Below are 24,597 nucleotides of genomic sequence, written 5' to 3' on the forward strand. Positions count from 1 at the left end.
ATATATATATATATATATATATATATATATATATATATATATATATCAACTTAATACAAACCTAGACATACCAAGGAAGAAGGTATTAAAGTTAAGGGTTTGCCTCTTTCTAATTGGCCTGGGGAATATCCGTGGGCATTTTCTTGATTTCTTTTTTTTTTCCTTTCATTTTTTTTTATTAATTACACTTTATTCATTTTGTATCCCCCCATAAGCCCCTCCCTCCTCCCCTCCCGATCCCACCCTCCCTCCCCTTTCTGCATGCATGCCACTCCCCAAGTCCACTGATAGGGGAGGTTCTCCTCTCCTTTCTGATCTTAGTCTATCAGTTCTCATCAAAAGTGGCTGCATTGTCCTCTACTGTGGCCTGGTAAGGCTGCTCCCCCCTCAGGGGGAAGTGATCAACGAGCAGGCCAATCAGATTATGTCAGAGGCAGTCCCTCTTCCCATTACTATGTAACCCACTTGGACACTGAACTGCCATGGGCTACACCTGTGCAGGGGTTCCAGGTCATCTCCATGAATAGTCCTTGGTTGGAGCATGAGTCTCTGGGAAGTTCCCTGTGTTCAAATTATCTTGTTCTGTTGCTCTGCTTGTGGAGTTCCCGTCCCCTCCAGCTCTTTCTTGATTTCTAATTGATGTAGCATGGCCCAGGCCACTCTGGTCCTTAGGCAGGTGGGCCTGGATTATATAAGAAAGGTAGCTGGGCAAGCAGTAAACAGCATCTTACCGATGGTCTCCGCTTCCAAGGTCAGGAGCCAGGTTCCTATGCTGAGTTCCTGCACTAGCTTCTCTTGATGATGAACTACAGTCTGTTATGTAAAACAAACCTGTTCCTCCCTGAGTTGATTTTGGTTATAGTGGTCATCACAGCAACAGAGAAATAAACTAGGACACTATGTCTATCATGTATAGTGAGCTAACACTCAGGGGCAGATCCTTCTCCAAGGAAGGGAGATGGATACCATTTAAGATACTAATGAGAATGTCTGACCCAGAGAATAAATTGGTGAGAAATTGGCATTATAGCTGCATAGTACATACATGCCCCTAGTGAAGACATAAGAGCAAGGAACACTCAAGTAATCAGCATGAAGTGACCTGCTACAATAGACAGCCATGGCCCTGGGTCATGGGAACAGCTGGTGAGATTCCCAAGAGGTTATGAGGAAGGTCTCTGTAGGCACCAAAAAAAGGACCGTGAGAAAAAAAAAAAAAATCAGTTTTCAATTTAACCCAAAGCAGAGGACACGAGTTCAGAACTTCCTTCACGCCCTCTTCCTGACCTCATCCCTTTTCTTGATATGGAAAAGCTTTATGCAAGTAGCTCAGAATTGGAGTTCCTACTGCTTATAAGACTGAGCATTTTAATGACTTGGCCAGAAATTTTTTTTGTTGTTGTTGTTGCCCATATGTGAACAAACAAGCAAGGACTTTGTCCTGAATTTCATTCAGTAGAATGAATGAAACTGCTTCCATTGAGAAAACCCCAGCTGTGGAGAACAAAGCTAGGTTTACTTTAGGAGGAAATATCCAAGAAAGTTGTAAGGACAGTGAAGAAATGGTGTTTTGAAGATGAGCAAGAACAAGTAAAGGACTCTTCCCTCATTATAAATGCTACAGTGTCAATTAGTAACTCACTGAGAAATGCAGACCACTGAGTGGTTGGTTAACACTTGGAGAGTGTCAAGAAGAAAACAGTGAGAAAGCAATGTCCTCAGGCCCCGTAAGAGTACAAATAGAGGCTCACCATTACACAGTCCCTTTATAGTATGGTGTTGTCTTTTATGTTGTCATGGCACTTGTTTTTACTATAGCTGGGGCAGAAAACTAGGCCTCACACATGCATACTCAATCAAAGAACTGTACCCTAAAGCCTGTCATGTCATGGTTTGCTTTAGGTGGGGCTGGTTTTGATTCAATATTTCACCATGTAAGGTGATCTAGAACTCACTATTCTCCTGCCTCAGTCTCCCAAGTGCTGGGCCCACTCGCATGTGTCACCCCATACTCAAGCTCTCAGCACTGAACAGTTCCATCTCTTGTCCATTCTTTTCCTCTGACACAGGAGGGACTTGAAAAGTGAGATACAGAAAGATATCATGACATTTAACGTTCAATACATGCTTAGGTCAAGCCTGGAAAAACGCTCTTGAACACTAGAGTCACTTTCGAGGAGTCACAAAGCATGGTCACAGCTCTAGAATGTTGAACGGTAATCACTTTCTGTGGAGCTCTCGGCCTAGAGCCCAGCACAGATCAAGCCGAGAGCAGGGTCTTATCACCATAGAAGATGAGCCAAAGGACAAAATGGGTTCTTTCTTTATAAAATCTATACATCATTAAACTGTTATAATTATATGCATGTACATGCATCATGATCCTTTGGCATAATAACAAACACAACTGAAAAATTAATAGTGAAAACATGGTACATTTACACAATAGAACATTATTCTATTATTAAGAAAATTATATTACCTTGAAAGAACAATTCTCAACTTCATAAGAAAAACAAACAAAGAAAACTAGTATAGCAAAATAATCCTGTACAATATAAGAACTTCTGGAGGTATCTCCATCCCTCATCTCAAGCAGTACTATAGAGCAACAGTAATAAAAACTACATGGTAGTAGCATAGAAACAGACTGGTTGATCAATGGAATTGAATCAAAAACCCAGAAATAAACCCACACACCTATGGACACCTGATTTTTGACAAAGAACCCAAAACCATACAATGGAAAAAACATACCATTTTCAACAAATGGTTCTGGTCCAACTGGATATCCACATGAAGAAAAATGCAAATAGATCCATACTCATCAGCCTGCACAAAACTAAAGTCCAAGTGGATCAAAGACCTCAACATAAAACCAGACACACTAAATCTGTTAGAAGAAAAAGTGGGTAAGAGCCTTGACCTCATCAGCACAGGAAACAACTTCCTGAACAGAATACCAATAGCACAGGCTCTAAGATCAACAATCAATAAATGGAACCTCATGAAACTGAAAAGCTTCTATCAAGCAAGAAACACTGCCAACAGAAAAAAAAAAAAAAAAAACAGCCTACAGACTAAGAAAAGATCTTCACCACCCCTATATCAGACAGAAGAATAATATCCAGAATATATAAAGAACTCAAGAAAATAAACATCAACAAACCAAATAATCCAATTAAAAATGGGGTACATAGCTAAACAGAAAATTCTCAAGAGAGAAATATTGAATGGTGGAGAAACACTTAAAGCAATGCTCAATGTCCTTAGTCATCAGGGAAATGCAAATCAGAACAACTCTGAGTTTCCACCTCACAACTATCCTAATGGCCAAGATCAAAAACTCAAGTGACAAGACATGCTGGAGAGGATGTGGAAAAAGGGGAACCTCTTCCATTGCTGGAGGGAATGTAAACTTGTACAACCACTTTGGAAATCAATCTGGCTCTTTCTCAGAAAAGTAGAAATAGTGTTATCTCAAGATCCAGGTATACTACTACTGGCCATATATCCAAAAGATGCTCAACCATACAACAAGGACATTTGCTCACCTATGTTCATAGCAGTTTTATTCATAATAGCCAGAATCAGGGAACAACCTAGATGTCCCTCAACCAAAGAATGAATACAGAAATTGTGGTACATTTACACAATGGAATACTATTCAGCAATTAAAAACAAAGAAATCATGAAATTTGCAAGCAAATGAATGGAACTAGAAAAGATCGTGCTGGCGGAGGTAACCCAGAAGCAGAAAGACATGCATGGTAATTACTCTTATAAGTGGATATTAACCACATAGTGTAGGATAAGCATGCTAAAATCTACAGACCTACAGAAGCTAAACAAATGGAGGACCCTAGGGAAGATGGTTAATTCTTACTCAGAAGGGCAAACAAGATAGACACCAGAAGCAGTAGAAGGAAGGGAACAAGAAAAGAGCCTACCTCAGTTGTCCTCTAAAAGATTCCACCTGAGAGACCAAAGACTTAAAAATCAGTAAGTATTGTTTTAATGTTTAGCCTTAATGCCCTGAGGGGAAGAACTGGCCTTACTGCATTCTTTCCCCACCCACTAGAGATACAGTTGCTAGGAAACTGACCCATATGACCAGACCAGAACTGTTTGTAGTCTTGGTGCCTAAAGTGGACTAATCATTTCAAAAGTCAATTTCTCTTACCCAATCATGTAACACCAAAACTTGTAAGTCCCTGCTTATGGTTTTGCCCCATAAAATCCTTGCTTCCCTAGACGGCGGGGCCACATTTCTCTCCTGTTTCTACAGGAAGTTTGTGTCCTGTGTTTGAACACATATACAAGTTTAAAAACCTCATGTTTTTACAGTGAAGTCTATTTATTCTTGGTCTTTTGGGGTCGGGGAACTGGACATAGCACACCCAGCAGGGGATTGAAGCATATGCAGAGACTCACAGCCAAGCTTTGGACTGATCACAGGAAGTCTTATTGAAGAAGGGAATATGGAGGGACCCAGAGGGCACAAAAGACCCACAGGTAGACCAGCAAAGCCAAAAAAGCTGGGCCCAGCCGGGACTGATGAAACAATCAAGGACCATACATGGAGAGGAACTAGACCCCCTGCTCAGATGTGGCCCATGGACAGCTCAGTCTCCATGCGGTTTGTCTTGTAAGGGGAGAAAAAATGGTTCTGACGTGAACTCTGTCGTCTACTCCTTGATCACTTCTCCCTGGTGGAGTGGCCTAACGAGCCCACAGAGGAAGAGGATCCAGACAGTCCTGATGGGATCTGATAGGCTAGAGTCATACAGTACGGGGAGAGGACTTCCTTTATCAGTAGACTAGGGAGAGGGGAAGAAGAGGGATGGAAGGTAGGACCAGGAGGAGATGAAGGGGGCTACAGCTGGTCTACAAAGTGAATAAAATGTAAAATAATAATAATAATGGAAAAAAAGACAATGATATTTTGAAATTTGCAGGTAAGTTGATGGAGCTAAGGAGAAATATCATCCTGACTAGACATAAAAAGACAAAAGACAAAACAACAAATCCAGTATCAGTAATAGGTTGTATCTTGTTGAGTTGTTGGACAAAAGGGGTCAGAGAATATTCCAAATATTACAGCCTATTGTAAAGGCTTATGACTCCTCTGTACATCCTGATGGTAAGGCCCTGTTGTTGAAAACATCATTTACCTCTGTCATTGAACATGGAGAAGTCAGGATGGTGCCAACTAGAAGCTTAACTCATACTGACTAGTTTTCAGGGTGCTGAAAGGTACTCTGCAGAGTACTGGAGGAGAAAGGTAATCGGTTTCATGCAGCCCCAATCCCTATAACGTACAACCATGACCTGCATGCAAGATGTACTGGTGTAATAGTGGCACAGAGGTCATGAGAGTAACCAACTAGTTGTTGTTGCTGTGTTATCAGAGTCAAGGCCCACTCCATGAGATGGAACCCACACCTGAAACTGCTAAAGTGGCAAAAAACCTGACACTAGATAGATACATGCCGAGGGCGAAACCTAATTCTATTGTTCTGCTAAAGTAATAGAGTAACAAAATGACTAGTAATGATACGTTACTCTACCTATATCGCAGTGCATCACCCAAATGCATCAGAGAAGCAGTTGAAATAGATGGAAATTAACATAAAGACCACAGCTGGACAATATGCAGAGAGTGAGAGACTTTGGAACACTCAGTCCTAACTGGAATATCTTCATCAAAGTCCACTCCTCAAGGCACAGGGTTCTATGTAGAAGAGGAAGTGAGTTTATAAGAGCCAGAGGTGGTAGATGATTCCAAGGAAAATGTGTCTTCTGGCTATAAAAAATATATATATAGATAAGAACTCAAAGAAACTGCCAGTACCCACAAGACCTGCACAGGGTTAGGCTATACAAGTAGGGTGTGGGCACCTTGATGCAGGGGGGTCCTTCTTGATTGCTAGCTGCCTGGTTAGAAGAGTGGGCGTGCTGAGAGTTAAGGCTGCTGTGCATCTACGTGCCACGTGCAGTCACAAGAGGGAAGTCTATGAAGCCCAAACCAAAGAGAGTCTCAGTTGCTAGGCTATTCTATGCTTGCCTTCTTCACCTTTGTGCCTCCTCACCTTTTTGGCATCCCTTTCATTTAATGCTACACACTAGTTGGTCTCTCCAGCAATGTCTCTCAATCTTGTTTAATAATTTATGGGGACTACTTCCCTCAAGGATGGCATTTCCCACTTGAAGTGTTTGCTCTGGTACCCACTCAGATTTCCTGCTCCCATGGCTGGATGCAATTGTTGGCATTTGTTCAGCTCAGCAGACTTGGGAATGCTGCAGACTAACAACTACACAGCAGCCCTGCAGAGGAAATGGGGTGTGGGTCATCTGTCTCTGAGGGGAGAAGAAATAATACAGAGACTTGTTCACAAAACGTGTATGTGAATTCCATCCTCAGAAACAAGGAAAGCTGCCAGACTGACCTGGGTGGAGTCACAGGAAAATGGAACAGCTATTTTTAGCACAAATGCCTGACATTTAAAGGAGCTGCCAGTGGTAACCAAAGTTGGGGTGGGGGATGGGAGGATAATGGTGGGTACAATTGTCTCCAATTAGATAGGTATGCACTGAGACAAACTACTCAGAAATAACTTCCCTCAGCCTAATCAACTTCTGTTGCCATAGAAATGTTTGCAGCTACCTCACTGAAATCCTAACCCAGTTGTTTTCTTAGGATTGAAATGGATTCATTCCCAAACCCACGCTCTTCATTTTCATCTCTAATAAATTTAAGCTTCCCCTACAAAGCAAGGCCTAGATGCTGCAAGGCCGTTTTGTCCCGTCCCAGTTGTAGTGGTTCCCTTTCTGTTGCTGTGACCGAGATACCTGAGACAACAACCCATACCAGAAAACATATTTTGCCTCACAGATATAAAGGGATAGTACACCATAGCAGGAATGGCACTGCAGACACTGATACCAAGAGCATAAAGGAAAGGGACAAAGACCCATCACCAGCAAACTCCTTCACACTAAGCCCACTCCATACTTTTTTTTTACCACCTTCCAATACTGCCATCATATTGTGAATACATTGAAGGGTTAACTTGACAATTAGTACAGAGAACCCCTATCATCTGCTTTTCTCTGGAAATGCCATACCAGACACACTAAGGGGTGTGCTTCTCTAATCTAGTTGATCTGGCAACTGATTAACTACTACACAACTCTACCAAAAAAGTTCAAGAAAACCAAGGCACATCAACATAACCACAAGGAATGCCATGTATTCTCCAATGTGTCACCCTTACCTTAAACGTAGCTGAAAATATTCTTTATGATTTGTGATTCCCCAACTGTAAAAAAAAGTTCACAGACACACAAGCAACCTGACAGACCACCTCATACTCAACTAACCTGCAAGTCTATCCAATCTGCATACATCATTGTCATTATTGCTTGTGATAGACAGGCCTCACTGGTTAGGTGGGAAAAATAACAGGATTGGGTGAAAATTTAAAAGAAAAAGAGCAACTAGTATACCCCTAGACCTCAGTAATCCCCAGAGAAGAGGGAGAACCAAACTCCACACTGTGTAGTGAACATGTCCCATTTGCCAGGGACTCTGCAGGCTGAAATAAACAAGGGCTATGTCTGGCCCTGCAAGCTTATCTTAGTCCATTTCTGCTACTGTCTTAGCACCCACAGAACAGACTGCAGCTTATAATGGTCTATAGAAAGGCGCTAGAATTTCAGGTTCAAGAAAGAATCCAACTTCTTAGGCAAGAGTAAAGAAAGGTAAGTTTGTTTAGCATACAGCAGACAGGGCAAAGGACCACCTGGGCCAGATGATGAGATGCATTCAATTTCAAATCATGCAAATTCCTGCCATGAAAATTATTGACTGAGTTTCAGCAATACTGCCTCTGTGGAATAGGTCAGAGTTAATTTTGATTGGCTGTGCTTTACATCATTTCACTGTTCACTGTTTGGGCATAATAAAACTGCAGATTTTCATCTCAGCCACTGCCTTTCTTCCACAAACAAAAATTTATTTGGTTCATGGTCCTTGTGCTAGCTAGTTTTATGTCAACTTGACACAAGTTAGAACCATCTGAAGGAGCCTCAACTGAAAAATACCTCAATAAGATCAGGCACTAGGCAGACTCTTAAGGTATTTTCTTTTATTTTTTTAAATTTATTTATTATGTCTACAATATCTGCATGTGTGCCTTCACATCAGAAGAGGTCACTAGATCTCATTATAGATGGTTGCGAGCCACCATGTAGTTGCTGGGAATTGAACTCAGGACCTCTGGAAGAGCAGACAGTGCTCTTAACCTCTGAACCAGGCCCCTTAAGGTATTTTCTTAATTAGTGATTGATATAGAAGGGACAAGCCCACTGTGGGTAGGACCATCTCTGGGCAGGTGGTCTTTGGTTCTATAAGAAAGCAGGCTGAGCAAGCAGGAAGAGCAAGCCAGTAAGAGTGTTCTTCCATGACTTCTGTATCAGCTGCTGCCTCTAGGTTCCTGCTCTGCTGGAGTTCCTGTCCTGACTTCCTTTAATGGTAAACTGAGATGTGGAAGCAAAAGCCAAATTAACTCTTCCCTCCCAACTTGCTTTTTGGTGATAGTATTTTGTCTCAGCAATAGTAATCCAAGTAAGATGAGCCTGAAGGCTGGACACCAAGAAGCCCTTCTGTTACGTTGTACAGGCAGGTCACCTGGACTGCCCTTGAAGGCCTTTAGGGTCTGACAATGTCCTATGTCACTTCCTGCATCCTATGACATCACCTGGGCTTAAACTATAACCGGTCTGACGCTCTCATCTGCTCTCTCTTCGCTTGCATTCTCTCTGCCCCTGTTTCTTTCCTGGGGTCTCCCCACCATGTCTCTCTCTTTCTCTCTCTCTTTCCCTCTCTCTCTCCACCTCATCCAACACATCTCTTTTATATCAGATCTGTTGTATGTGGTGTTTTAAAATATATCCTAACACCTGCACTGGCACCTGGGGTCTTCATGCTTGCCCTAATAGGGCAGGAGCAAAACTGCATATTACACAGGAGGATAGAATAGTACTAAACCAATTGTCTTTGTCAGGAACCCACTCTTGAGGAACATCCCCCTCTGTGATGCTCGGGTTAACCCATTCATGGCAGCTCCCCACCCAGTCCTCTCTTCAAAGCCTCACCTCTTAGTCCTACATCAATGACAGTTAAACATCACCTGACTTTAGGGGAGAAGTGATGCCACAGCAACACTTTAGCATCTAATGGGCCTAATGATCTATATCTAAAATATAGATCAATCAATTATTGATTAAATAATATTTGACCACTCTATACTCAATAGATATGAGTCAGCTGAGATTACAGTTCATAATCTCAGCATTCACAATGGGATCAAATATCCTGCAACAGATATGACTGTTCCAAAAAGTGTTAGTACCTTACAATTAACACAGACATTAACAAAACAAAAATTATAAGTGACAGTTAAAAGGGAAAATATAGGAGCCTTAAGTATTACACATACTTCCTGTAAGCGTTGTAAGTCTGATTGTGATAACTGTTCCATAAAAACAATGTTCTAGGTTGATTCCTAGAGTTGTGATAGACATGACCAAAGCAACACAGGGAAGAAAAGGTTTATTTGATGGTAAGGTCACAGTCCATTGCTGAGAGAAGAAGACAAGGCTGTCTTCTTCTGGAGGCAGGAACAGAAACAGAGAACACAGAGGAATGCTGCTTACTAGCTTACTCTATTGCTTGCTCAATTTGATGTGTGTGTGTGTGTGTGTGTGTGTGTGTGTGTGTGTGTAACCCAGGACCACCTGCTGAGGAATGACAGCACGCACAGTGAACTGGGCCCTCCCACATCAATCATTAATCAAGAAAATTCTCTACACATTTCCTCATAGGACAGTATTTTTCCATCGAGGTTCCCACTTCCTGGATGACTCTAGCTCATGTCAAGTAGACAAATAACTAACCAGCACAAATAGCAACCCTAAAGTAGCCACCCAAAAAGGCAAAGTGAATTCAATGTAAGATTGAGGACTAGAGAAAGCCTGGGAAAACTGAAGCTAGGCTGAAACCTGTTGTATGCTTACTTTATACACAATCTTGTACTCTCTAAAATATATATCACAATCTTCCCAACAATTTTCCATGTTGAAAATTGCTTTCAAATTTCTTGACACCTTTCCCAGTCAGAGGGTCAGCGTGTGCTTCCTTTGAGGCTGGACACTTTGGCCAGTACTACACAGTGGGAGGGAGAGAGATGTTATGAAATTGAGCAGACATAGGCACAAAAGAATAGCAGCATCTATGTTCCTTTTGATGAGATCTGCCTTGGAACCCAGTCATTGGGCTGTAAGGAAGACTTTTATAGATTCTGTAGCACTCTCAAAAGAAAGCCACTATTAGTCACCAGATATCATGAGAATGAAGAGCCTTCCAAATGACATCAATTTCCCAGTCACCAAGCTCTTCTTGGTCTTCATATTTCTGGGGTAAAGCTCCAGATATCATGGATAGAATAAGACAGGTTCTCACACAGAACCACATTTGTACAACCCACATTCTTAGAAGATGGAACATATAAGCTAAATAAAATGTTTCTAAATGAAATCCTGAAATAGTTTATTACACAGTATCAAATAACGGGACTACTTCCCTAGCCTCTCTTTTTAGAAACACTTTTTTACTTTTTGAATTTTCATGTGGGTATGCATTGTACCTTGAATATATAGTACTCCATGTGTCCTCTTTCTTCCTTGCCTTGTTCTATTCTTCCTTCTTTCCCTTAGTCTCTTTTGTTTTACTAGATAATTTGTCTTCTGCTTTCATGCTCACACACACACACACACACACAAGTTTATGTATCTGTATAAAATCTAAGAACCACAAATAGGAGAAAAATGTAATATTTACCTTTCCAAGTCTGACTTGATTTCTATGATGTCTTCAATTGTATCAATTTTGCCTACAAACAACACAACTTTGTTGCCTGTGGCTGAACAAATTCCATTGTGAGTGTACAGCATCCTCTTTTTATCCATTCCTTTATTGTTGACCTCGATTGGATCCATAACTTAGCCCTTGTGAGTAGTGATGCAACAAATATTAATGTGCAAGGCCTTTGGGTAAAGACACAGGTAGGGTGCAGCTGGTGTAACATGGCCCCAGATTTTAACACAACTGACTTCATGATGGAAGTACCATTCAAGCTGTTAAACTAAGCACATAGACAGTACCGCCTGCCAAAATTAAAACAAAAGCCTGAGCTATCAGATTTCATATAGTTCTGAAAAGTCCCAAATGTACTACCCTCACTTTCTAGCTCCTTAGTTCCACTTGTGTCTGTTCTTGTTAACTGAAGTATATCAACTCCAAACATGGTTTTTGTGTTTGCTTAAAAGCTCATCCCTGAGAAAGGCTTAGGGCTACACTGAGATTTTGAGCATTCACTGTAGCCACTAGTCAGGTAATAAAGACTTTTTATTGACTTAAATCCATGTGCAAGCATTCTTGTTTGGTGAATACCCCACAATACTGGGTCATATGATAAATTTATTTTTAGTATTTGGAGTACCCCCTATATTGACTTCTGTAATGGCCCGACTAGATTACATTCCCACCAACAAACAGTCTTTAAATCTTCCCTTTTGTCCATCTCCTCAACAGGATTATAGTCATTTGCTTTCATAATGACTTCCATGAGAATTGAGATAAGATGAAATCAATGTAGTTTTTTTTAATTTTCATTTTTTTCAGTGATGGCTACTGAGGTTGAACATTTTCTCATATGCTTATTGGTCATTTGCCTATTTATTGATTGTGTTGCTTATTTCTTATTGAGGTTTTTTGGTGTACTATAGCTGTTAAATCTCTGTCAGATGTATAGCTAGCAAACATTTTTTCTCTCACTTTATAGACTATATTTTTACTGAATTGACTGTTTCCTTTACTCTCTAAAGGATGTCTAATTTTACAAGCCCCTATTTGTCAGTTGTTAGTAATGTTTCATGAGTCACTGGAGTCCTATGAAGAAAGTTCTTATCTATGTCTATATATTGAAGAGTTTTTATTACTTTTTCCTCTAATAGTTCCAGACTTTCAGATTTTACATTAAGGTCTTTGATTAAATTGGAGTTGATTTTCATGCAGGCTGAAAGATAAGGATCTAGAGTCATTCTTCTTGTGAATATTCAAGTTTCCCAGAAGACTGTCCTAGGTTAGAGGGATGCCTATGAACAGAATTGTATCTTCTATAACAAGGATATTTGACTTCTTTTCCTGTTTCTGCTCCTTATTTCTTCTGCTCTAATACTCCTCTGGCTAAGATTTTAATCATTATTTTGAATAAGAGTGGAGACAATAGACACCCTTGTTTTTTCTTGATCTTTGCATTATTGCTCTTCTTTGTTACACTCCATTAATTCCTGCCTTGATATTAATTATTCTTTTTGTCTATTGACTTGGGTTTGTCTTGCTCTTGTTTTTACACAGCTCTGAGTCCGTTTCCCTACAGCCCGTGGTTCTGACCATCATGCACTTCCAATTTAGAGTTTCTTCCCACAGTCTAACAGCGCTCTGCTTTTCCAGTTCTAGCACAGAGTCCCATGATGCTTGCTCTGAGTTCAGGTCAGAGGGTCTCAGGCCACAAAGCTGAGGACCCAGCAGGGGCTGTTATAAAGTGCTCAAAGCTGCTCTGTCAAGTGCTAGAAAGGGGCTTTTCCTGGGTCCCTTTGTCATCACAGCTACCACACACCCTCTGTCTGGCCCTCTTTTTCTAGTTTTGAAAATGTCCATTACTGAAACTATAGGGCAAGTTTTCAGGGGCTCTGTCTTAGGACAAAGCTCCTGTCATCTGCAGCTAGTGCTTCTTTTCACTCTTCCTACATCTCAGATTGTCCTAATATACACATGCACACACACACACACACACACACACACACACACACACGGAAGGGAGAAACAGGCAGAAACTGACAGGGAGAGAAAGAATTTCTTTGCTTACTCTCAAGAAATAGCTTTAATTTCTCCTTTGCATAAAAATTAAACAATTATGACCTTGTGCATTTCCTTCTATCAAATGCACTGTGTTACCTACACCTATATTCCTATTATATTGCTGTCACAACATTTTTTAGCCATCTTAGAGGCTTGTCAGTTAGCAGAGAGTTTTCTAAAGTAACAGAACTTATAGAATGAGTGTATGCATATGTATTTATGTATGTATAGATGGATAGATAAGTTATTGGAATGGCTGACAGCCTTCAGTTTAGCTAATCCAACAAGGGCTGGCTATAAACATAAATCCAAGAATCCAGTAGTTACTCAGTCCACAAGGTTAGATGTCTCAGCTGGTCTTCGGCATTTTCTGCAACCCCAAAGAAGTAGGCTCTAATGGCAGTGAAGAAATAGATGTGCTAGCAAGGTGAGGGCAAGCAGGCAAAGAAGAAAAGCTTCCTTCTTTTATGTCCCTTTATAGACTTCCAGCAGAAGGGATTACCCTGATTAAAGGTGTGTCTTCAGACCAACAGATCCAGATCAAAGGCGTGTCTTCACACCTCAAAGCTCTGGGCTAGAAGTGGATTCACCCACTTCAAACCAAGCAAAAGTAATCTCTCACAGTGTGCCCTCCATATCTGGATTGTGGTTCATTCCAGATCTAGTCAAGTTGTCAACCAAGAATAGCCTTCACACTCTTGTATCTGGATCCTTCCCATCAGGTTTAAACATTCAACAAAGTCTTGGGGTAGAAACATGGCTAAGCAGTTAAGAGAAGTAACTGGCTATCCTTCCAAAGAACCTGAGTTCAATTCCCAGCACCCCATGGTGGCTCACAATTGGATTCCCTGGAATCCAACACCCTTACCTTTTTCTGGCCTCTGTAGACCCTGAACACACCTGGTGCACAGACATACATATAGGCAAAACACGCACCCGTATAAAATTTTAAAATTAAACCTAGGACCTGGGGAAATGGCTCAGCAGTTAAGAGTACTGGATATTCTTCCAGAGGACATGAGTTCAATTCCCCTCACCAACATGGTGGCTTATCACCATCTGTAACTCCAGTTCTGTGGCACCCGACAACCTCTGCAGCTGCAGGTGCACAAGTGTGAGTATGTGTCACACAGATGCACACTTAGGCAAAGCACGCATGAATAAAGATGATGAGTGCCCTATAAAAGTTTAAACTCAGATTTTAAAATAGTAAAATATCTATTTTAATAAACTCTTTTGAAATTTCAGTGCTAAAGAGTTTGAGGCAAAAGGATCACAAATTGGAGGCCAGCATTGACTACAAACTGAGACCTTTTTTAGACAAAAACAAAAATTGCCCAGATCTCTCTCCTGGCTTATTTCTTGTCTTTTCCTCTTTCAGGGATCTACCTACACATATCTATATTTAATGACCTCCCTTTTATTCTTTCTCATTTTTAGCTGTCTCTTACCTGACTTCTACCCATCATTCTATTTAAATAGATCCCATGAGTGGTCACATGGGCCCTCTGCCTCACTGAATCCTTTGCCTAGCTTCTACCTCTTGGTAGCACATCTAGACACCTGTCTCCATGCTGAGCACTAGCTCTTTCTAAGCCTGGTTTCTACTAATGGCCATCCTCCTGTTGTGTGGACTACATCTTTAAGGCATTTTCTCTGACACAGTCTTTAATACTTCATCATTAACTTTTGGGGTCCCTATCAGCCTTGCTCCTTTGTACAATATACTCTTGTCTGAAGAAATGGCCCTATGTTCTTGGTTTAATTATAACATAAAAACAAACATTAAATCTCAAATTCAACTCTCTCACTTCAGGGTAAAGACGCAGATATTCCGCTGCTACTTATCACCCATCTTACCTCTTGCGAAAGTCCTATCTTGGTGGATTGGTACGATTGTCCAGCCATGTCTCCAGGCCCTCATGCCTTACAGTTGTCCATAACTTCTTCCCCCACCCCATATTAAATTTCTCACCAAATCTTCTTTACCAAAACCAAAAACAACAAAAAGAAGCACAAAACCTCAGTCCTTGTTTTTAATCTGCGACTGCTCCTCTTAAATAACTGAGTCATTCTGCAGAGCCACAGTGGTCTCTTTGAGACATACACGACCGTATCTGCTTAAATAATTTCTGATGCTTCCCATCTATGTTAGAATAACCCATACCATGGCTTGTTAGTCTTATTACTAGCCTGTGCCTGATTCTAAATTTCACATTGCCTTTCCTCTTTCTCTAGAACCATCCTGATGCACAATTCTTTGAGTTTTATGCCTCTCTGGTAAGGGCCTTTTTACAAATAGGTTAATCCCTGCTTGACAAAATAAAATCTCTAGTAAACTTGAACCCTACCCATTACTATACTGCTATTGTCAAACACAGTGTCTAAGATTTCATAGATGCCTTGGAATCGTTCAAATGAATCAGAATGGGTGTTTGGTTTATTGGTTAAACATATTGTGATATGTATCAGGAAGTTTGGAATGCAAGAGAGAGAAGTCAGAATGAAGAATTAGATATGAGGATCTTCCTCAGAGACCTTACAATGGAGGAAAGGGAAATAAACAGCACTTACCAGGGAAAGTATGGCATAGGAGCAGATAGGATTCCAGAACTGACCCAGAGAAACAATTTCACTGAAAAGGTGGTAAAGGCACACAGCTGTCTCAGAAAACAGTTACATATTTGTTGGGCGACTTTTCTTCACATTGTATGAACGCATGTCTCTGTATTTTCAGTCCTTAATTCTGTACTTGTAGAGAGCTAAGTGCTGGCAAGACTTTGGTATTGTCATTTCTATGGCCCACCTCTGGCTTTGTATTTGTAAATACATGTCCTTCCACACATGCTCAGATATAAAAGTTCAGACAGCCGAGAGACAATCTAAGAAATTTGTCAGGTGTTAAAGATCTGAAAGCCAGTATCTGGGACAGGAAGTATGAAGGTAGAACTTCCTGAAGAGAGTGGTATGCAGAGAGAAGAAAGCAAATGTGAGAAGTTCAGAGGCAGACATGGAAGGGGACAGATGTAAAGTGGGGCACAGAGGTACACACATGGAAAGTCGTAGGCTGTAATGGTTGGGTTAAGTTTAAATGGTAGCTGGGAGATTGACCCAGCAAAAGGCCTAAGCTTGTTATACAGCCACAAAGCAAGAAAGCATAAGAGTGAAAAATGATCTGAAAAAGAAGTAAAAAACAAAATACGAGTTCTGAGACACTGAATTTGAGAGTTAGAAAACCAACCTTAAGAACAGGGGTAAGACTAAGTAAATAATGCCAATGAAAAGAAGCCTATAGGAGTCTGGTTAAAAACACAATGGAAGCCAAGGATGGTGGCACATGCCTGTAACCTCAGCACTTGAAAAACAGAAGCAGGTGGATCTCTGTGAGTTCAAGGCCAGCCTGGTCTACATAGGAAGTCCAGGCGAGGCAAGGCTATATATCAGGATCCTGTTTAAAAAAATAAAACAAAACAAAAAATGTTCAAAGCCATATAGTATGCTAATTCTTTGTTACATAGCTAAACTTGGCTTCCCTCCTTTTACCTTCTTCAGCAGAACACTAATAACAGTTCTAGTATAAGAAAGACAGGCTGCAATAACAAAGAATCTAATTGTGAAGTGAAGTTTCCAGAATAAGCCCCACCTATAACAAAGATTCTACAGGGTTAATTGGATAATTGAAACTTCATGATTGTGGAGAATGGAAATATTGCAGATAAAAACCCAAGTTATCTTGGGCTCTCTTTAATCCTCTTAATAGCCATTTATTGCCACTCTTGTGTCTAACCTAACATCCTTTCCATTACAGGTAAAACCTTTAAATGTATTAAGAAGCCAGTAGCTTCTACCAATCCAAGAGCTTAGAATGTCATCAAAAAGGTGAAAATATACATTTTCCTCAGTCTGTCTTTCCATCTACTTGGTGTTCTTGTGAGTACATTTGAGAAATGCCTAGATTTATTATGTCCTTTTGTCATGGGCCAGTAAAAGTTCACACAACCATTTCCCACTGAAATATGTTATTTGGATCAACCTAAATCCATGTAGCTGGGGCCTTGATAATCATACTTGTCTCAAAATAAATTTTCCCTTATTCCCTGTGACGTGAGAATTATACTTCGTGTCAACAGTGTGGAGCCCAAGGGTGACCCACTTTCACTAGATGAGTGGCTGGTTGTTGTCATATGACAGTATGGGCCCTTTGTGTAAAACAGCCAATCATCTGTGTTTGTCTCCTATGTGGTTGGTGGGTTTTGGGGTTTTTTTGTTTTGTTTTGTCTTGTTTTGTTTTTCTGGGCTCAGACCTTTTTGTCTGGTAAACCAAGCTATTGGATATCTTTTCATTTACTCCAGAGCATTGAGATGGAGCATTGTTCTTGTTTCCACAGCATTTGATCAGTCAATGCAAACATTTATTTGATAGTGTGTGATTCATTTCCCCAATATCTTCTATGGCCTTTCATATTTATTGTGACCCTGTTCTTGTGTTTTGCTTTGTTTCATTTTCATTTTAATTTTTCTCACAGTTTATTCATTATATATCCTGATTAAAGCCCTCTCTCTCAACTCCCCCAGCCCCACCCTGCCTCTGTCTTCCCCCTCTCCAATCCCCTTTCCCTAGTCCACTGAAAGGGGATGTTCTCCACTATTGCCATCTGCCTATAGCTTGTTAAGTCTCATCAGGACTGCCTGGATCCTCTTCCTCTATGGCCTGATAAGGCTGTATCATCAGGGGCAAGTGATCAAAGAGCAGTCAACTGAGTTCATGGTAGAGGCAGCCCCTGCTCCCCTCACTCAGAGATCCACATGGGACTGAGCTGCCAGTCAGCTACATCTGAGCAGGGGGTCTAGGTCCTCTCCATGCATTGTCCTCCATTGGTACATCAGTCTCTGCAGGACCTCCTGGGTTAAGATCTTTTAGCTTTGTTGGTGTCCTTATGAGGCTCCTATGTCCTCCATGTCCCTCTATCCCCATCCTTCTCTTCCTCCATAAGATTTCCTGTGCTCTGCCCAAAGTTTGGCCACAAGTCTCAATGTCTGCTTCTATCCTTTTGGTGGATCTTTTCAGAGGACCCTCTATAACTGACAGATCATTAAGATGCCAAATTTAAGAGGTACTTTTCCCCTGCAGTAGAAGGTGGAGATGCTGGGAGCAATGGCACATTCCCATCTCTATTTGTTTAATCAGAGAAGTCAGTTTCTGTATTCTTCAAGCCCTGAAGAATGTATGACTTTGGGGAAGTTTCTCACAAGATAGTGCACTTCAGGGTTCCCCCCCCCCCAATTTAGTTTGGAGACTCTTTTGAGCTGTTGGTTCTGCTGAACCATTTACATCATTACACACTGACATGATAGTCTTTGTTGATGTGGAAGACCTTTTGACCAGTTTTGGCATTTTGTTGAACCACTTCCTTATATGATAAGGAAGACTGAAATATGTTGGTCATTCAAGGCTCTTCTGAGCCATGGGATCAGGGTGGACCATTTGGGATATGGATCAGGAAAGGTGTTAACTTTTCTATTGTAAATTGTTTAACCAAGAAAAATACTGTTTACAGCACTTTGCTGTCCCCTAGAGAGATTTTGAGCTGACTAGTCTTTTGCAAACTTACTGTAATTTATCTAAGCATATTCTGAATTAATGTAATTGTTTTTGTATCATTTGTATCAAGAGAGCATTAGGCAAAAGTTAAACTGCCCTTAGGGTTTATTACCAAATAGCAAATCTCTGGCCGCTTCATTGGTATTCATAACATAAAGTGTGTGAGTATGTGTGTGCTCACTTTCATGTGTGTGTGTGTGTGTGTGTGGGTGTGTGTGTGTGTGGGTGTGTAACTGTGAGTGTTGGAAGATGGCTTTTGGACTACATGAATATATATGAGCTACTGCCTCTGTCGTTTCTCCCTTTCTTCGACATGATTGTTAACTAAATTTCAAGAACTGACTGTAAATTCGGGTCTGAGGAAAAACTGCTTATGCAAGAACTTTATCTCAATCATGTCTAATTAGAATGCAAATATACAGAAATGCGAATTTTGAGCTTCCTGGTAGAATGGTTTGGGGCTGGCGTCATGAATGGTTAAGTGGTAGGATGATTTGGATCTGACACTTCCAAATGTTAATTCTGGAAACTGAGGCTGAGGGAAAAAAAAAATCTTGCTACAAGATTTATAAGATAGAAAATGATTTGCAACAAAAATCTAAAAGCAGACCATGTTAATTTGTCAGAAATATAGAGTAGCTTTAACCATGTGTTAAAGAGACCTGATAGCTCTGTGCTGTCTTATAGACTTAGGTATCCCTAACTCCCAAAATAAAAATTGTATTAAAAAGGACATTTTCTCTGTATGAAACATGATTCATAAATTATTAAAATATTTTAATACAGGATTAAAACACAGCTCAGCTTCTAAAGCAAGAATTTTAAAGAGACAATAAATACATAAAATGTTTTTCTGAAAGCACAATTAATTTATGTAAAACAACATTCACTAAAGTCCTGAGATAAAATTTTGCTGAATTACAAAATTTCATATTGGCTATTAAAATGTTTAATCATATGTGTATATAATGTATATGTATGTGTGTGAGCAATTGGTGTGCTTGTACACAGCAAAGAGAAAAATAATTTATGCCGAATAATAGCCCCAATATAAGCAGCACAGTTTGGAGATACCATTCAAAAATGTGGGTGCCTTTAATCTTTTTGCAACTATTACCGCTCTTCACAGCCAAAGCTGAACCTATCTTCAGACGAGATTCCAGTAACTTGGGAAGAGAAATAGAATGTGGAGTAGACTGGCCCAAAAGATCCATATCCCCGAGCTATAACAGCTTCAGGGGCATTCTCGTGTTTGTAAAGAAGGCTGGGACCATGATCCTGTAGGGCAGCCAGGACTCTACCACACTTTATTCTGGTGAAACAGCAGAAATACAGCAGATAGTCTCCACTAGAGCTCCCCTCTCTGGACAGTTTCACATCTATGTGCATTTTCTATCCCTAAAGGAAATAGAACTCTCTTCAAAGAAGCTAAAAATCCCACCCAATGACTAAATGTAACACAAGGCTCGGGAGTTATAAATAATGTTTTTGGGTGGCTTTTGTAATTCAGGTGCTTAATAAACTAAAAGTTATTTAAAACTGCCCCGTTGACCTGCTTTACTTCACACCACACCCATGTGTAATTAATGCTGGAACAGAAACAAGAAGCACAGGGTGAGGTGAGACTTCCTTTTTGAAAAGGTAAAGGTAGAAAACACCAAGATCGTTAGCGAGAAGGGATTTCTAATCCTGCTGGGCAGAACAGTGTGCAACTATTCTGTCAATAAAGAAACTTATCTGCCTTGCCCAGTTTGCTCTGAGGAAATAACTCTTGTATTCTCCACAGATCCAGATTTGCACAGTAGAAGCTTTGCTGCTGCCTGGGCCACATCTAAAGGAAGTGTTAGAACTTTGGTACTCGCTCGGGGTTGAATAATGAACTGCTGCAAGCTAGGGAAGGAAATGACACAATTTCTCTCCAAAATATAAGGTTTATTGAGCTGGAGACAATCCAGTGCCTGCTCTCTATTTTCCTGAAAGCAGGTGAGAAATATAATGGAAAGGAGGAGGAGCAGGAGGAGCAGAAGGAGCAGGGACCCTGCTATCGCCACTCTTTTTCCACCTAAAGACTGAGTGTGAATTCTTCACAATGCTTCTCATCAACTCTGAGGAAATGGCCACAAAAAAATCTGAAAGTAGAATCCCTTCCCATAAACTCCCCGTATTAGAGTTTTCCTAGGCCCCTTTTCCTTCATCTGGTCACTTCCCTAAATTTTATTTTCTGAAAATTTAGTTTTCTTTTTTGGTATGTCCCTTTGCCATTAAAGATGGCGCTTCCCCCAGATTGATCTTACACACATTCATAAGCCTGCTTCTTTATCTTTTGTCTATCTGTCTTTTACTACAGAAGTCTTTGCTAGAATTTGGAGGCCAAGTCTGTTTGTCTGATCAAACCCTCGTTTATTAGAAATTTTTACCCAACTTATATAGGGAGAAGGCAGGAAAAGGGGGAAGGCTTAAAGAATCATAAGCTAAAGAACTGCACCCCAGTGTGGCAGTGCCAGGAGATGAGGTCACTTTAGCAGGTGACGATGTGTGAGAGGTCATTAGGTCACCAGGGTGGGCACCTGAAGAAGAGAGTGGAACCTTGGCTCTTTCATCATTTTGTTTTCATCTGTTTTGTGTGTCAACAGCTGTGCTCACACCATGGTATGCTGTCTCCCACAAGCCCAAAGTGACAGAACCAACCAATCATGGGCTGGAACTAATAAAACTGTAACCAAATCAAACTTTTCTCTTTAAATTTTGGCTTACTATGGAGGAATGGAAAGATGTCTAACAGTATGTCTCAGATACTAAATTATGAGGGATGAGGAAAAGTGCATTTCTCTTCTTCCCACTTTGTCATTTCAGTACACTGTTCTCAAATTCTTAGTAGGTTCTGACATCTTTTCTGTCCACTCCAGTACCACACTCAGCTTTTCTTTCCCAGTCACGTTTCTTTAAGCTCTGGGTTCCACATTAGCCTCTTTTTCCTTCATTTCATTGAAGGCTGCCTTCTGTGAAATCTCTGACACAGCAATTTTTTTTAATTTATTTCTTTATTCATTACAATTTGTTCATTTTATATCCCAGCTATAGCCCCCTACCCCCTACCTTGTCCCCCCCCCAATCCCACCCTCCCTCCCTCTTCTCCTTCTATGCCCCTCACCCAGTCCACTGATTGGGGAGGTCCTCCTCCCCTTCTATCTGACTCTAGCCTATCAGGTCTCATCAGGACTAGCTGCATTCTCCTCTCTGGCCTGGTAAGGCTGCTTCCCCTTCAGGGGGTGGTAATCAAAGAGCAGGCAAATCAGTTTATGTCAGAGACAGTCCGTGTTCCCCTTACTAGGAAGCTCACTTGGATACTTGTCCTGACCTGTGGGATTTCAATGGGTTCCTAAAGGCTGGAGGTGTGGAAAGAATGGTAGGACACAGAGACGCAAGGAAGGAGGCCAAGTCTGTTTGTCTGATCAAACCCTCATTTATTAGAAATTTTTACCCAACTTATATAGGGAGAAGGCAGGAAAAGGGGGAAGGCTTAATTACTGCTGCAGGAGATAGCAAGAGTGCTTTCATGGCTTGAATATTGCACCTGTAAGATACCATAAGGATGTTTTTTTAAGATATCTCACGGATGCTCTAAAACTAACAGGATGTCCTCACAAATCTATCACCCATGACTGAGGGTCCTAGATAACTCTTTCACTAAATAGCTTTAGGTCTCCACCAACTGACCTTTGCTCGCTATTTGGCTTTGGCTTCAGTAAATAGCTTTGGCTCCTGGCAGATACTGAGCTGCAATGGGCTACATCTGTGCAGGGGTTCTAGATTATTTCCATGAATGGTCCTTGGTTGGAATATCAGACTCAGAAAAGACCCCTGGGCCCAGATTTTTTGGTTCTGTTTCTCTCCTTGTGAGGCTCCTGTCCCTTTCAGGTCTTACTATCTCCCCCTTCTTTCAGAAGATTCCCTGCACTCTGCCCAAACTTTGGCTATGAGTCTCAGTACCTGCTTTGATACCCTGCTGGGTAGAGTCATTCAGAGGCCCTCTGTGGTAGCCTCCTGTCCCATTTCGTTTTCTTCCTCTTCCAATGTCTGTCCCATTTGCCTGTCTGAGTATGGATTGATCATCTTACCCAGGGTCCTCCTTCTTGCCCAGCTTCCTTAGGTGTACATATTTTAGTATGTTTGTCCTATATTTTATGCCTATTATCCACTTATGAGTGAGTCTACACCATGTGTGTCTTTCTGCTTCTGGGATACCTCACTCAGGATGATTTTTTTCTAGATCGTACCATTTGCCTGCAAATTTTATAATCTCCTTGTTTTTAATTGCTGAGTAGTATCCCACTGTATAAATGTACTAGAATATATAAAGAACTCAGGAAGTGAAAAAGCAACAAATCAAGTAATCCAATTTAAAAATGGGGTACAGAGCTAAACAGAGAATTCTCAATAGAGGAATATCAAATGGCAGAAAAACAAAGAAATGCTCAACATCCTTAGTCATCAGGGAAATGCAAATCTAAACAACCCTGAGATTTCACCTTACATCCATCAGAATGGCTAAGATCAAAAACTCAAGTGACAACACATGTTGGAGAAAATGTGGAGAAAGGGGAACCCTCCTCCACTGCTGGTGGGAATGTATACTTGTACAACCACTTTGGAAATCAATCCTGTGCTTTCTCAGACAATTAGGAATAGTGCTTCCTCAAGATCCAGCTATACCACTATTAAGCATATATTCAAAAGATGCTCAAGTATAAAACAAGGGCATTTGCTAAACCATGTTTGTAGCAGCTTTATTTGTAATAGCCAGAATCTGGAAAAAATCCAGATGTCCCTCAATTGAGGAATGGATACAGAAATTGTGGTACATTGACACAAGCAACTTAAGAGAAAGCTTCCTTTTCATGCACAGTTCAAAGCTCAGCCCATAGTGATGAAGTCTATGCAGGAGCCTGAAGCAGCTGACCACACACATCTGCATCCGGGGGCGGTGGGGGGGGGGGACACTACAATAGATACTTGTGCACAATTCCTTCCTTTCGAATTCACTGTTGGACCCAGCCAGGGAATGGCTTCCTACCTCAACCCAATTAAAGTACCTCATAGACATGCCCACAGGCCAGTCTAGTCTAGATAATTCCTCATGGAAACCCCCTCCGTGAATAATTCAGGTCCTGCCAAACTGGCAATTGCTATTTATGCATCACACCCTGAGTCTATTTGAGGAAATAATTTGAGTAGGAGGGCCACACCCTTAATCTTGTCTTTGCCGAAGGCCCTAAAATTTTTAGCAGTCTTAATAGACAATTAAGAAGAACTTGAGAAGTTCAGAAATAGTTGGCCTTCTGCCCCATGAAGCTCGGAATCCCTGAGTGGGATCCCTCCAGTTTCTTTATTTACAAATGGTTGCTTCTTGCCAGGGCTAACCTCTACTGGATTGTGGTAAAATCTTCAAGGAGAAGAAAAAGTGTGATCACATTCTCACATTCCGTTCTTGCCCACCTCTTCCCTAAGAACAGATAGTCATGCACATCAAGTCTGAACAGACAGGCCTCACTGCACACAAACATCCCTGGTTTCCGCCTGCTCTGCTTAGAGTCTCACTGTTACCCTGTTGCCAAAGGGGGGGGGGGCAGAGAGCGTGCCACCCTACATATGGTACTTTAGCAGAAGAATTATTTTAAGCTGAAAACATGAAACTGAAAAGAAGCAGATGTTTGGGAAGCACCTTGCCCTATGTTGTTTGCCTAAAGCTAGAGCATAAATGTTACAAAGGTGTCATCCTCTCCTCCTGCCCCCCATTCGGGTTTGTTTTCCCTGTTGCTGTAATAAACTTGGAGGCGAAAGGAGTCTTCTCCATCATGGGGAAAGCCAACACAGGAGCCAAAGGCAGGAGCATGGAACAGAAACCATGGAGGAACGATGCATCTGTGCAGAGGTTCTAGGTTATCTCCATGCATGGTTCTTGGTTGGAGTATCAGACTCAGAAAAGACCCCTAGGCCCAGATTTTTTTGA

This window comes from Psammomys obesus, unplaced genomic scaffold (assembly GCF_907164565.1).
Source record: "Psammomys obesus unplaced genomic scaffold, mPsaObe1.curated_primary_1811, whole genome shotgun sequence".
Lineage (NCBI taxonomy): Eukaryota > Metazoa > Chordata > Mammalia > Rodentia > Muridae > Psammomys > Psammomys obesus.